The sequence below is a fragment of the Panthera pardus genome, unplaced genomic scaffold, assembly GCF_024362965.1.
Source record: "Panthera pardus isolate Hobbes unplaced genomic scaffold, ASM2436296v1 HiC_scaffold_16, whole genome shotgun sequence".
NCBI lineage: Eukaryota > Metazoa > Chordata > Mammalia > Carnivora > Felidae > Panthera > Panthera pardus.
Window position 1 is genome coordinate 125,306,043 of NW_026526721.1, and position 9,615 is coordinate 125,315,657.

At 41.3% G+C, this 9,615-nt stretch overlaps 1 protein-coding gene across 3 annotated transcripts in view; it reads right to left on the reverse strand.

Annotated features, from left to right (window-relative positions):
- Positions 1-7,901, reverse strand: part of SLC35G2 (solute carrier family 35 member G2) — a 44,003-nt gene extending 36,102 nt beyond the window's left edge. The window contains exons 1-2 of one of the 3 annotated variants that reach the window (XM_053903788.1): positions 7,563-7,901; positions 5,046-5,304 (exon numbers count right to left, since the gene is read on the reverse strand). The gene's annotated coding sequence lies outside the window, so the exon portion shown is untranslated. Of the gene's footprint in view, positions 1-5,045; positions 5,305-6,529; positions 6,632-7,562 lie in introns of those variants that run through there. The other 2 variants (XM_019437326.2, XM_053903789.1) reach the window with 2 other exon arrangements.
- Between the last annotated feature and the right edge of the window lie 1,714 nt (positions 7,902-9,615).

The following is a 9,615-nucleotide window of genomic DNA, read 5'->3' on the forward strand; positions in this document are numbered from 1 at the left end:
TTTCCATACCTAAGCCAGGAGCCAGCAGACAGTGACTGTTCATATAACACTTTAGTTACTTGGAGAATCATTACTAAGGGCAGGATGGAAAAAAAAATATGTGTGGTGATAACAAGGGTACTTTGCCTGATTTTACAATCAAAATAATGCAGGAGAAACATGAAATAAGAAGGAAGATATAGTAGTGGCCCATAACATCCTGGAACTATGATTTATCAGAGTGTTTAAGAAATACCATCCATAGTGCAAGGTGGCCTCACCAAGGAAGATGAAACAAGACTCTCATTGCCAATGAAGTGCTTAAAAGCATTCAGGGGCACCTGTGTGGTTCAGTCAGTTCAGCGTCCAACTCTTGATTTCCTTTGGCTTGGGTTATGATCTCACAGTTTCATGGGTTTGAGCCTGGAGCCTGTTTGGGATTCTCCTTCTTTATCTGCCTCTCCCCTGCTCGGGCTCTCTCTGTCTCTCTCAAAATAAATGAATGAATGAATGAATGAATGAATGAATGAATAAAATAAACGTGAAAAGGGGTGCCTGGGTGGCTCAGTCAGTTAAGTGTCCAACTTCAGCTCAGGTCATGATCTCATAGCTCCTGAGTTTGAGCCCTAAGTCAGGCTCTGTGCCGACAGCTCAGACCCTGGAGCCTGCTTTGGATTCTGTGTCTCCCTCTCTCTCTGCCCCTCCCCCACTCACACTCTATCTCTCAAAAAATAAATAAAAACATTAAAAAACTTTTAATAAAAAGTTAAAAATGTATTATAAAAAAATAAGCTTAAAAAAAGTGTTCAGAATAAAAGGCTTGGTTAGTTAGAGTATGATTAATGACATCATCTTTTCCTCACCAACAAATTCCAATGCCAAACTGGAAAATTATATTTCTACTCAGGTCACCAGGAGGCAAAGACTCTTCAAGCATCTAATAATCGGGGGTGGGAGGTGTGTCTAATCCTCATGATAACCACAAACTGTCAGATTGCTAGATAGGTCAACAACTGCTGAGATTAGCTAGGTCTGAAGCATGGATAGCAAAGCTATCCAAGTTAAAAGGTACTGGAGAATTCAGCTATTCACACCTGAATTAAAGTATTGTGAACCTTACAAAAAGTCCAATCAAACTTAAATTTAATAATTGAATTATTTACATCTTTACATTTTCTCATTAATTTTGTGTCTTTGAAAATACTCTAATTTATGTAAGAATATGGAAAAAGGTATGATTAATCAATCTCCCTGCCAGTCTCCCAAATACTATTTTCTCTTGTGACTGAATTCACTAACTCCCATTTCTATTAGGTAAAGCAAAAATGTTAACCATATTAGTTAAATGAAACCAGTGTGTGACCATTGCCCCTCTTCAGGTTGCTTGGCCCCTCTACTTACAGCTACCCACCTCTTGGCTGGAGCTGATTGATAGATCTACCAACACAAATAAACAAAACTTAATAAATCCTACTTAGAAACAGAATTGGTGATATCTAAATATAATATGGTTTTAAGTTCTACTCCTTTGAAAATTTAATTGTGCTCTTTCCCTCACCAGAGAATACTTTTATAATCTTGGGTTGGGGAACTAGAATAGTGTTCTCATTGTAACACCAAGGTGAAAAATCACAAAGAAAAAATGGACTGGTTTGACTCCATGAAAATTTAAATCATCTGTGCAAAAAAAGAAACCATAAAAAAATTTAAATGATTAATTAAAAACAACAATAGCAACAAAGGGTTAACATCTTTCATACAAGATGGGCTCTTAAAAACTCAAAAAAAATTGCACAAAGCCCATGAATAGGCAATTCACACAAAAAAATACACATAACCAATAGACATATGGAAAGATGCATATATGCACATTTCTATAAAAGAAAAACAAGAATTTAAAAAAGAGTGAGATACCTGTTTTGCCTCTTAGGTGAGTAAAATAGGAAAAGCTGATTATCTCTGGCATGAATGAAGAATCTAGAACATCATGCACTATTTTTGCAGGGCAAATTGTTATAAGAATTTTGGAGAATAGACAATATGCACCAAAATGTTAATTTTGCACCAAAAGTATTAATTCTCTAGCCTATAAATTTCATTTAAGAATTTATCCTAAGGAAGGAATATCATTACACAGATGTATATTAAAAGAATATTCAATATGGCACTGTTTTTATTATGCAAAAGTTGTAAATAATCTGAACTTAAATAGGATGTTGATTAATTCAATACTTACATGTATCAGATAAGAACATATCTATAGCTGTGTGGAAAAAATACCAGAAAAATAGATACAGTATGATTCTATTTATGATACACCAAATTTAACATGCACATTTTTTCACATTCGTAAAATTAAAATGCATCTTACAATTGACAGCATCTTGGGGCGCCTGAGTGGTTCAGTGGCTTAAGCGTCTGACTTCGCCTAGGTCATGATCTCCCGGTTCATGAGTTCAAGCCCTGCGTCAGGCTCTGTATCGACAGCACAGAGCCTGAAGCATGCTTTGGATTCTGTGTCTCCCTCTCTCTCTGCCCCTCCCCCACTCATGCTCTGTCTCTCTCTCTCTCTTTCTCAAAGACAAATAAACATTAGGGCACCTGGGTGGCTCAGTTGGTTAGGTGTCCAACTTCAGCTCAGGTCCTGATCTCACAGCTCGTGAGTTCGAGCCCCGCGTCGGGCTCTGTGCTGACAGCTCAGAGCCTGGATCCTGCTTCGGATTCTGTGTCTCCCTCTCTCTCTGTCCCTCCCCTGCTCAAACTCTGTCTCTCTCTCTCAAAAATAAATAAACATTCAAAAAAACTGTAATTAAAAAAAAACAATTGACAACATCTTACATTCAATGAAATGTATCATTATTTATAAATTTAATAATCTGGAAGTCTGTATTCCAAACCAATATGCATAGTTACCTGTGGAGAATGTCTTACTAGAGGGTTTTATTTTCTATTCTGATGTTGATCTCATTTTTTATAATCAGCTACATCTTAGGATTTATTCCATAATAACAATAAAATTATTTCCATTTTGCTGTTCTAAAAGGTTTTTAAATCCCAGGAAAAAAAATAATACAGAATAGCTCATCAATGCTCCAATAACCAATCTTTTGTTTTTTGGAAAAAAGTTATTTTGATCCATGACAGATACCAAAAAATAGTATTTTTTAAAAATTTTTTAACTTATTTGACCAAACTTATGTGTGCACATTCTTATGAATTTCAATGACATCAATTCTTAATTTGGCTAAAAAGTAGACTTTGTCATATTTTCCTTCTTATACAAAAAACAAAATACAAAAAGAATAGCTCCTTTTTTAAAAGATTGCATACTAACAGTTTAAAAATACTACAGGGGCGCCTGGGGGTTTCAGTCAGTTAAGCATCAGACTTTGGGTCAGGTCATGATCTCATGGTTTGTGAGTTCTGTGCTGACAGCTCAGAGCCTGCAGTCTGCTTTGGATTCTGTGTCTCTCTCCTCCTCACCCACTAGTGCTCTATCTTTGTCTGTCTTTCAAAAATAAATAAACTATTTATTTATTTATTTATTTATTTATTTTTATTTTAATGTTTATTCTTGAGAGAGAGAGAAAGAGACAGAGAGAGCATAAGCAGGGGAGGGACAGAGAGAGAGGGACACACAGAGTCCGAAGCAGGCTCCAGTTTCTGAGCTGTTAGCACAGAGCCTGACGGGGCTCGAACTCACAAGCCGTGAGATCATGACCTGAGCCGAAGTTGGACACTTAACCAACTGAGCCACCCAGGCACCCCCTAAAAATAAATAAACATTAAAAAAAATGTTTTTAAATACTACAGACTAGGGGCAGAAGCCTCTGACTCTTGATTTCAGCTCAGGTCATGATCCCAGGGTTGTGGGATTCTCTCTCATAGGGCCCCTGGGTGGCTCAGCTGGTTAAGCGTCTGTTGATTTCGGCTCAGGTCATGATTTCATGGTTCATTAGTATGAGCCCCGAATTGGACTCTGCGCTGACAGCCTGTTTGGGATTCTCTCTCTCCCTCTATCTGCAACCCTGCCCCTCTCAAAATAAATACATAAACTTAAAAAAAAAAAAAAAAGAAAAGATTCTCTCTCTCTCTTCCCCCTTTGGCCCTCTCCCTGGCTTGCTTTCGGTCTCTCTCAAATAATAATAATAATAATAATAATCATACAGACTAAAAAGCATTTTAAGGAAAAACACTTTCATTAAGTATCTAGAAATTAAATACATCATGTTAAAGAGCTCAAACTGAGTAATATGTTACTCCTCATAGAGGACATGTGCATATGTGAGTTAAAAATAAAGAACTACTTCTTACGAAGCTATCGTCAATAGAATTTTACATTTAGCAATTAATTTACTAAAAAGGAAGTATAACCTAGAGTCTAAAATATAATCTTTTATAAAACCATAAAATATGGCAGATTATCTTTTAATACAGAAAAGTGAATACTGATATAAATGCCAGAAATTAAAAGAAAATAATATGTATATATATACTGTGTATATATAGTGTATATATATATGACTACATAAAAATTAAAATTTTCTATGGCAGCTTAAATACCATAAACAAAGTTTAAAAATAAAAAATCAAGAAAAAATTGCAACATATGTAACAAAGTCCTCATTATACAAAGAGCTCCTACAAACAAGAAAAAATACAAGCACACCAATAGAAAAATAAGGCTGGAAACTCACAGAAGAAACAATAAGCATGACCTATACAAACATATGGAAAATATGTTCTTTTTGGCCTATCCAATTGGAAAATACTTTTAAAAGAGTGATAAAACCTAATAACCTAATTTTGGTGATAGTGTGAGGATACCAACATTCTAATTCAGTATTTATAGTGATATACACTAATACACACTTTCTGTAGCACAATCTGGAAATAGTGTTCTTCCAATACATATTTCATGAATACTTATATATCTAGCATTGTTGTAGATGCTGAGAACATGATAAAGAATGAAACAGGCAAAAGAGGAGACAGGAAATTACTGAACAAATAAATGAACAAATCAATGTGTTTAACTGACACATGTGTTAACCCAATGTGTTAACCCATTGAACTGACAATTTCACTTCTAGGAATTTGTTCTAAGAGTAGAACAAAACAAGTGCACAAATGTTTGACCAAATATGTTATTTGCAGAGGTGCCTGAGTAGCTCAGTCAGTTAAGCATCTGACTCTTGATTTTGGCTTGGGTCATGATCTCATAGTCAAGCCCAGTGGGTGTCAGGCTCTGTGCTGGGCCTGGTGCCTGCCTAAGATTCTTTCTCTCCCTCTCCCTGTACTTCTCCCCGCTTGTGCTTTCTGTCTCTAAAAAAGAAAGAAAGAAAGAAAGAAAGAAAGAAAGAAAGAAAGAAAGAAAGAAAGAAAGAAAGAAGTAAAAACAAATATGTTATTTGCAGAGCAGTCTGTAATAGCATAAAACTGGAAATACATAAATATTCATAATTATGGCATTGTTTAAATCAATAAATTATGTTCTATCCACATAGTGCAATATTATGCAACCCTTAAGAATGATGACCTAGTTTTTATATGTATTGTTTTGAAAGATATTGGTGATAAATTTTATAATGCAAATGCAACCAACAGAAGATTGATCCATTTAAAATGCATGTATGTTCACCTAAAAGAAAATCTGTTTACAATGGTTTTCTCTGGTTTCTCTGGTTTTATGCATTCCTCTACTACCTAAATATCTTACAATAAGCATACATTTTATGAGAGAAAAATCATAGATATTGATGTTTTCAAAAATACATTATATAATCTTTATTGAGTCCACAAAGTATATACCACCAGTATATTTGAAATTGTCAGCATTATGACACATCTTAGTCATATTTTCTTCAGATTACAGCTTTCCGTACGATGTTATCTAGCTATTGTTCTCTATTAAATTTTTCATTAATTCTTTTTTTAAACTTCCCTTAAGAACATTTTTTTGTATATCAACTTTACATCTTTTTAGACTATCTTTGTTTCAAATTAAAATATGCATAAACACTTAATTGCTCAGCATAATACCAAACACTTTAATCCACAGGCTCTGTAGTTTGGAACAGATGATTATGAAAATGGTTCTGCAGAGTTGAGAAACACCAGAGATGTCAGAAAATAAAGATGGGTTACAAAAAAGCTCTGGAAAAAAAATGTAACTTGCAGCGTGCGATGGCATTGAAAACAGTAAGTGTATTTACATGTGCATTGTATTTGCGTGCATATACACCTACTTGAACCCTACAGATGCATACGTGAGAGTTCATGTTTAAGGTCGCCGTGAGTACTTGCATGTAAGTAATCAAACCTGTTACACAAATGCTTTATCTGCATCTACAAAAGGGAGCTACATTTGCCTTCACCTTATCTTCAGGAAACCAGCATTTAACCCATCTACAAAGGGATTCAGTGTCGGCCAGGCTCCACTCTGGCACCTGCTTTGGAGATGGGCTATTTTTGGCAAAGGTGCAGAGTACAAGGGTACAGGAAGCCCTAGCCCGAGAAGTGAGCCAACGAAGGCGCTTGAGGCACTTACTTCAGCACCAAGGACACGGGCAACCCCAATCAAAGTCCTTTAAGGCAGAATTGCCAGCGGAAACCGCCTCTCTCCAGTCGCCCCCAGCCCACTCCGCCCAGTGCGTCACTATCTCCGGACCCTCAATCGTCACCCGGAGGCAGTCTTTCCGTCTCGCTCTTCGCCAAACCCCGCGAAAGCCTGGATGGAGATGCAGGGCCCCACTCGCCCCAACACGAGTCTCCTTCCGGCTGGACCGCGCGACCCTTCCATCCTCTTCCTCCTCTCAAAAGAGGCCAAACGGGCGCAGTGTGGAAATTCTTCAGCGCCCAGAGGCCGGTCAGGGAGGGTTCGTGGTTCCCTCCCCGGAGCTGAGCAAGCTGAATGGACTTGCCCTGCTCCTCTAGCCAGCACACCTGGCCATAGCCCGCCCTTCCTCCAACTACGCCTTGCCTTCGCCTTTCGTTGTGGAAAAATTTCTACAAGCCATCTATTCTCCACGAAAATTTCAACCCATATGGACTGGCATTCCAGAATCACACACATAAGAGAAGAAAGAAAACTACCAATTCTTGGCTGTTTCTAAAACCATTCAGCATTTTTTAAAGTTTGGGTTTGAAACTGATCTCATGACGCCACAGGGACTCACTTGGGTGGGCTCCCGGGCCAGAGGAAAGCAACTACCCTAGCCTTTATCATGGAGGTTGGGGAAGGGCCCAATAGGTGCGACGGTGGCAGAACACGGGGGGCTCAGGGGCCCTAGCTGACGCTGACCCCGGCTGACCCCGTGTCCCGGTTCTCCAGGAGAGCAGTGAGGGGACCGCGGCCTTTCTGACGTCCAACAGAGCCCCATACGAAGGTTGTGAAGGAGGGCGGGGTGCCTCGCCCTGGGCCCCGCCCAACCCCAAAAGAGGGGCTCTGCCCCCTAGGTACCATGGCTAAAAGTGGGTGTATGGGGTTCGGGGTCGGCTCTCACTCCTTTCGGGTGGGGCGGCCTGGCAGGCAGCGTCAAGGTGCAAATCTGCCGCTGCCGCCTGGCTCCGGGCCCGGTTACCTTCGTTTCACTGCGAAGAAGGGGCGCGCGGCGCTCCGGCCCGGGATGCCCGCTACCGCGCGCCTAGTCCAGCCTCTAGGACGGCTGTGTCCGCCGCGCGCTTCGCCAGGAAAAAACGTGGCCAGGGCCGCTGAGGCCGCCAGGCGGGGCGTGGAGAGGGGCGCCGCGGTGCGGACACTGCGCCTGCGCTCTCCGCTGCCCACTCCCCCGCCCCCAACGCGGCCAGGGCCCGAGCTGAAGACCGCCGGGACGCCCAGGATTTGTGCCTGAGCTGCTCGACTTCCCCTACTCGCGCGATGGGAGGGTCCAAGGCGCCGGGAAACTGCCTGCCCCGGACCCCTTTAGCCCACGCCCTTGGAGACGGCAGGATTGAAGCGATCGCTCGTCAGCTGGGATGACGTGGTCTTCTGGAAGGGGGCAGGGAGGCAGCCTCGGTCCATTTCCACCCATCTGTTTGTGTTTAGAAGTAGCTAGTCGATGCCTCGGTATTTAAAAAATATGTCTAGCGTCGGTAAATCGTGGTCGCGAAAGGGCTTTGGGCATCCCTGAGTCCACCTGGCATTTTACCGATGAGATCTCTGACATAAGGGTCTTGACACTGCTGAGCTGGTTCCTGGACTCACGTTTATACACCCCATCCCGTGCGAAATGAATATAGTCTCTTGGAAACATACCTAGTCATAAAAGCAATGGTCTAGATGGGTCAAGAGGACAGGCAGGAAGGCCGTTACTACCCTAGGCCAGGCAACAAAGAATGTGGACTGAACCAAGGTGCTAGCTGTGGGAAAAGACAGAACGTGACTGCTGGTTTTTCTTCTGTCTCCCCAGATCCACTCTCCGTCCTGCTCTGTGACTCAGGGCTGACCTTTATGAACTACATCAGTTGTTGTTCAATAGCTTTCACTTGGTCTTGGCCAATGGGAGGCATCTGCGGGACATCACAGGGCAGGATAGTATTCAGGACCGCTCCCCATCTCCCCAGAGGGCCCTTCTGTTAGCAGTGGCTGTATTCTTTATCTGAAAGCCATTACTCCAATCCTGTGGCCCTCTCCTACAGTTCTCTCTGGATCTGGTTATCACTCACTGCCCCTGCCCCTTCAGGAATGGGGCTAGTAATAGCTCACAGAGGTTTCCTTTAACCTTTCCCACACCTTTAAAAGTCCCTTCCTTAGGGGCGTCTGGGTGGCTCAGTTGGTTAAGCGACCGATTTAGGCTCAGGTCATGATCTCACAGTTTGTGAGTTTGAGGCCTGTGTCGGGCTCTGTGCTGACAGCTCAGAGCCTGGAGCCTACTTCAGACTCTGTTCTCCCCCTCTCTCTACCCCTCCCCTGCTCACGCTCTGTGTTTGTCTCTCAATAATAAATAAACGTTAAAAAAAAATTTTTTAAAGTCCCTTCCTTAAATCCTCAACTACCCATGGGTGTGGCATGATCTTTTTCTTACCATTCCAGCACACTATAATTGATTTTATACTTCACTGTGGTTGGGAACATTCATGAGAAAACAAAACAAAACAAAAAAAAAAATTGTTAAAGAAAAATGTGTTTTTTAAAAGGTGAGATGTCTCCCACAGTCATCTTGACAGTTTTTTGGGCTCCAGGCAGCCATCATGCTAGGTGGTCTCCCCAGTGGGTCCCCCAGTGTGAGGGCACCAAAGACAATTTGACTAGACTCAAGAAAGGAATTCAGACCACTCATAACCAATGTGTTCATGAAGAAGCTGGGGATCATCTGAGTGTCCAGCATAATAGAACTTTTGGATGCCTCTTGATGTGAAGAGACAATCCAGATCTTTATGGAGCAAGTGCTGGTGCTCTCCCAACTGCAGCTGAGTTGCTTTTGAATGAGTCAATATTCTTAGGACACTTAAAAGAGTCCTGGGCACAGTGTCTGAAAAATGTGTTTATGAAGGAGCTGCTGAGTGAGGCAATTGTCAATGAGAGTATCTGGTCGTTTCTGTAGAAAACCCAAAGAATGCTCCCAAAGAGGGGAGAAATAAAAAGCAATAGAGTAACAGTCATTACATTGCCCCTAGCACTCCATATCAGGTTGG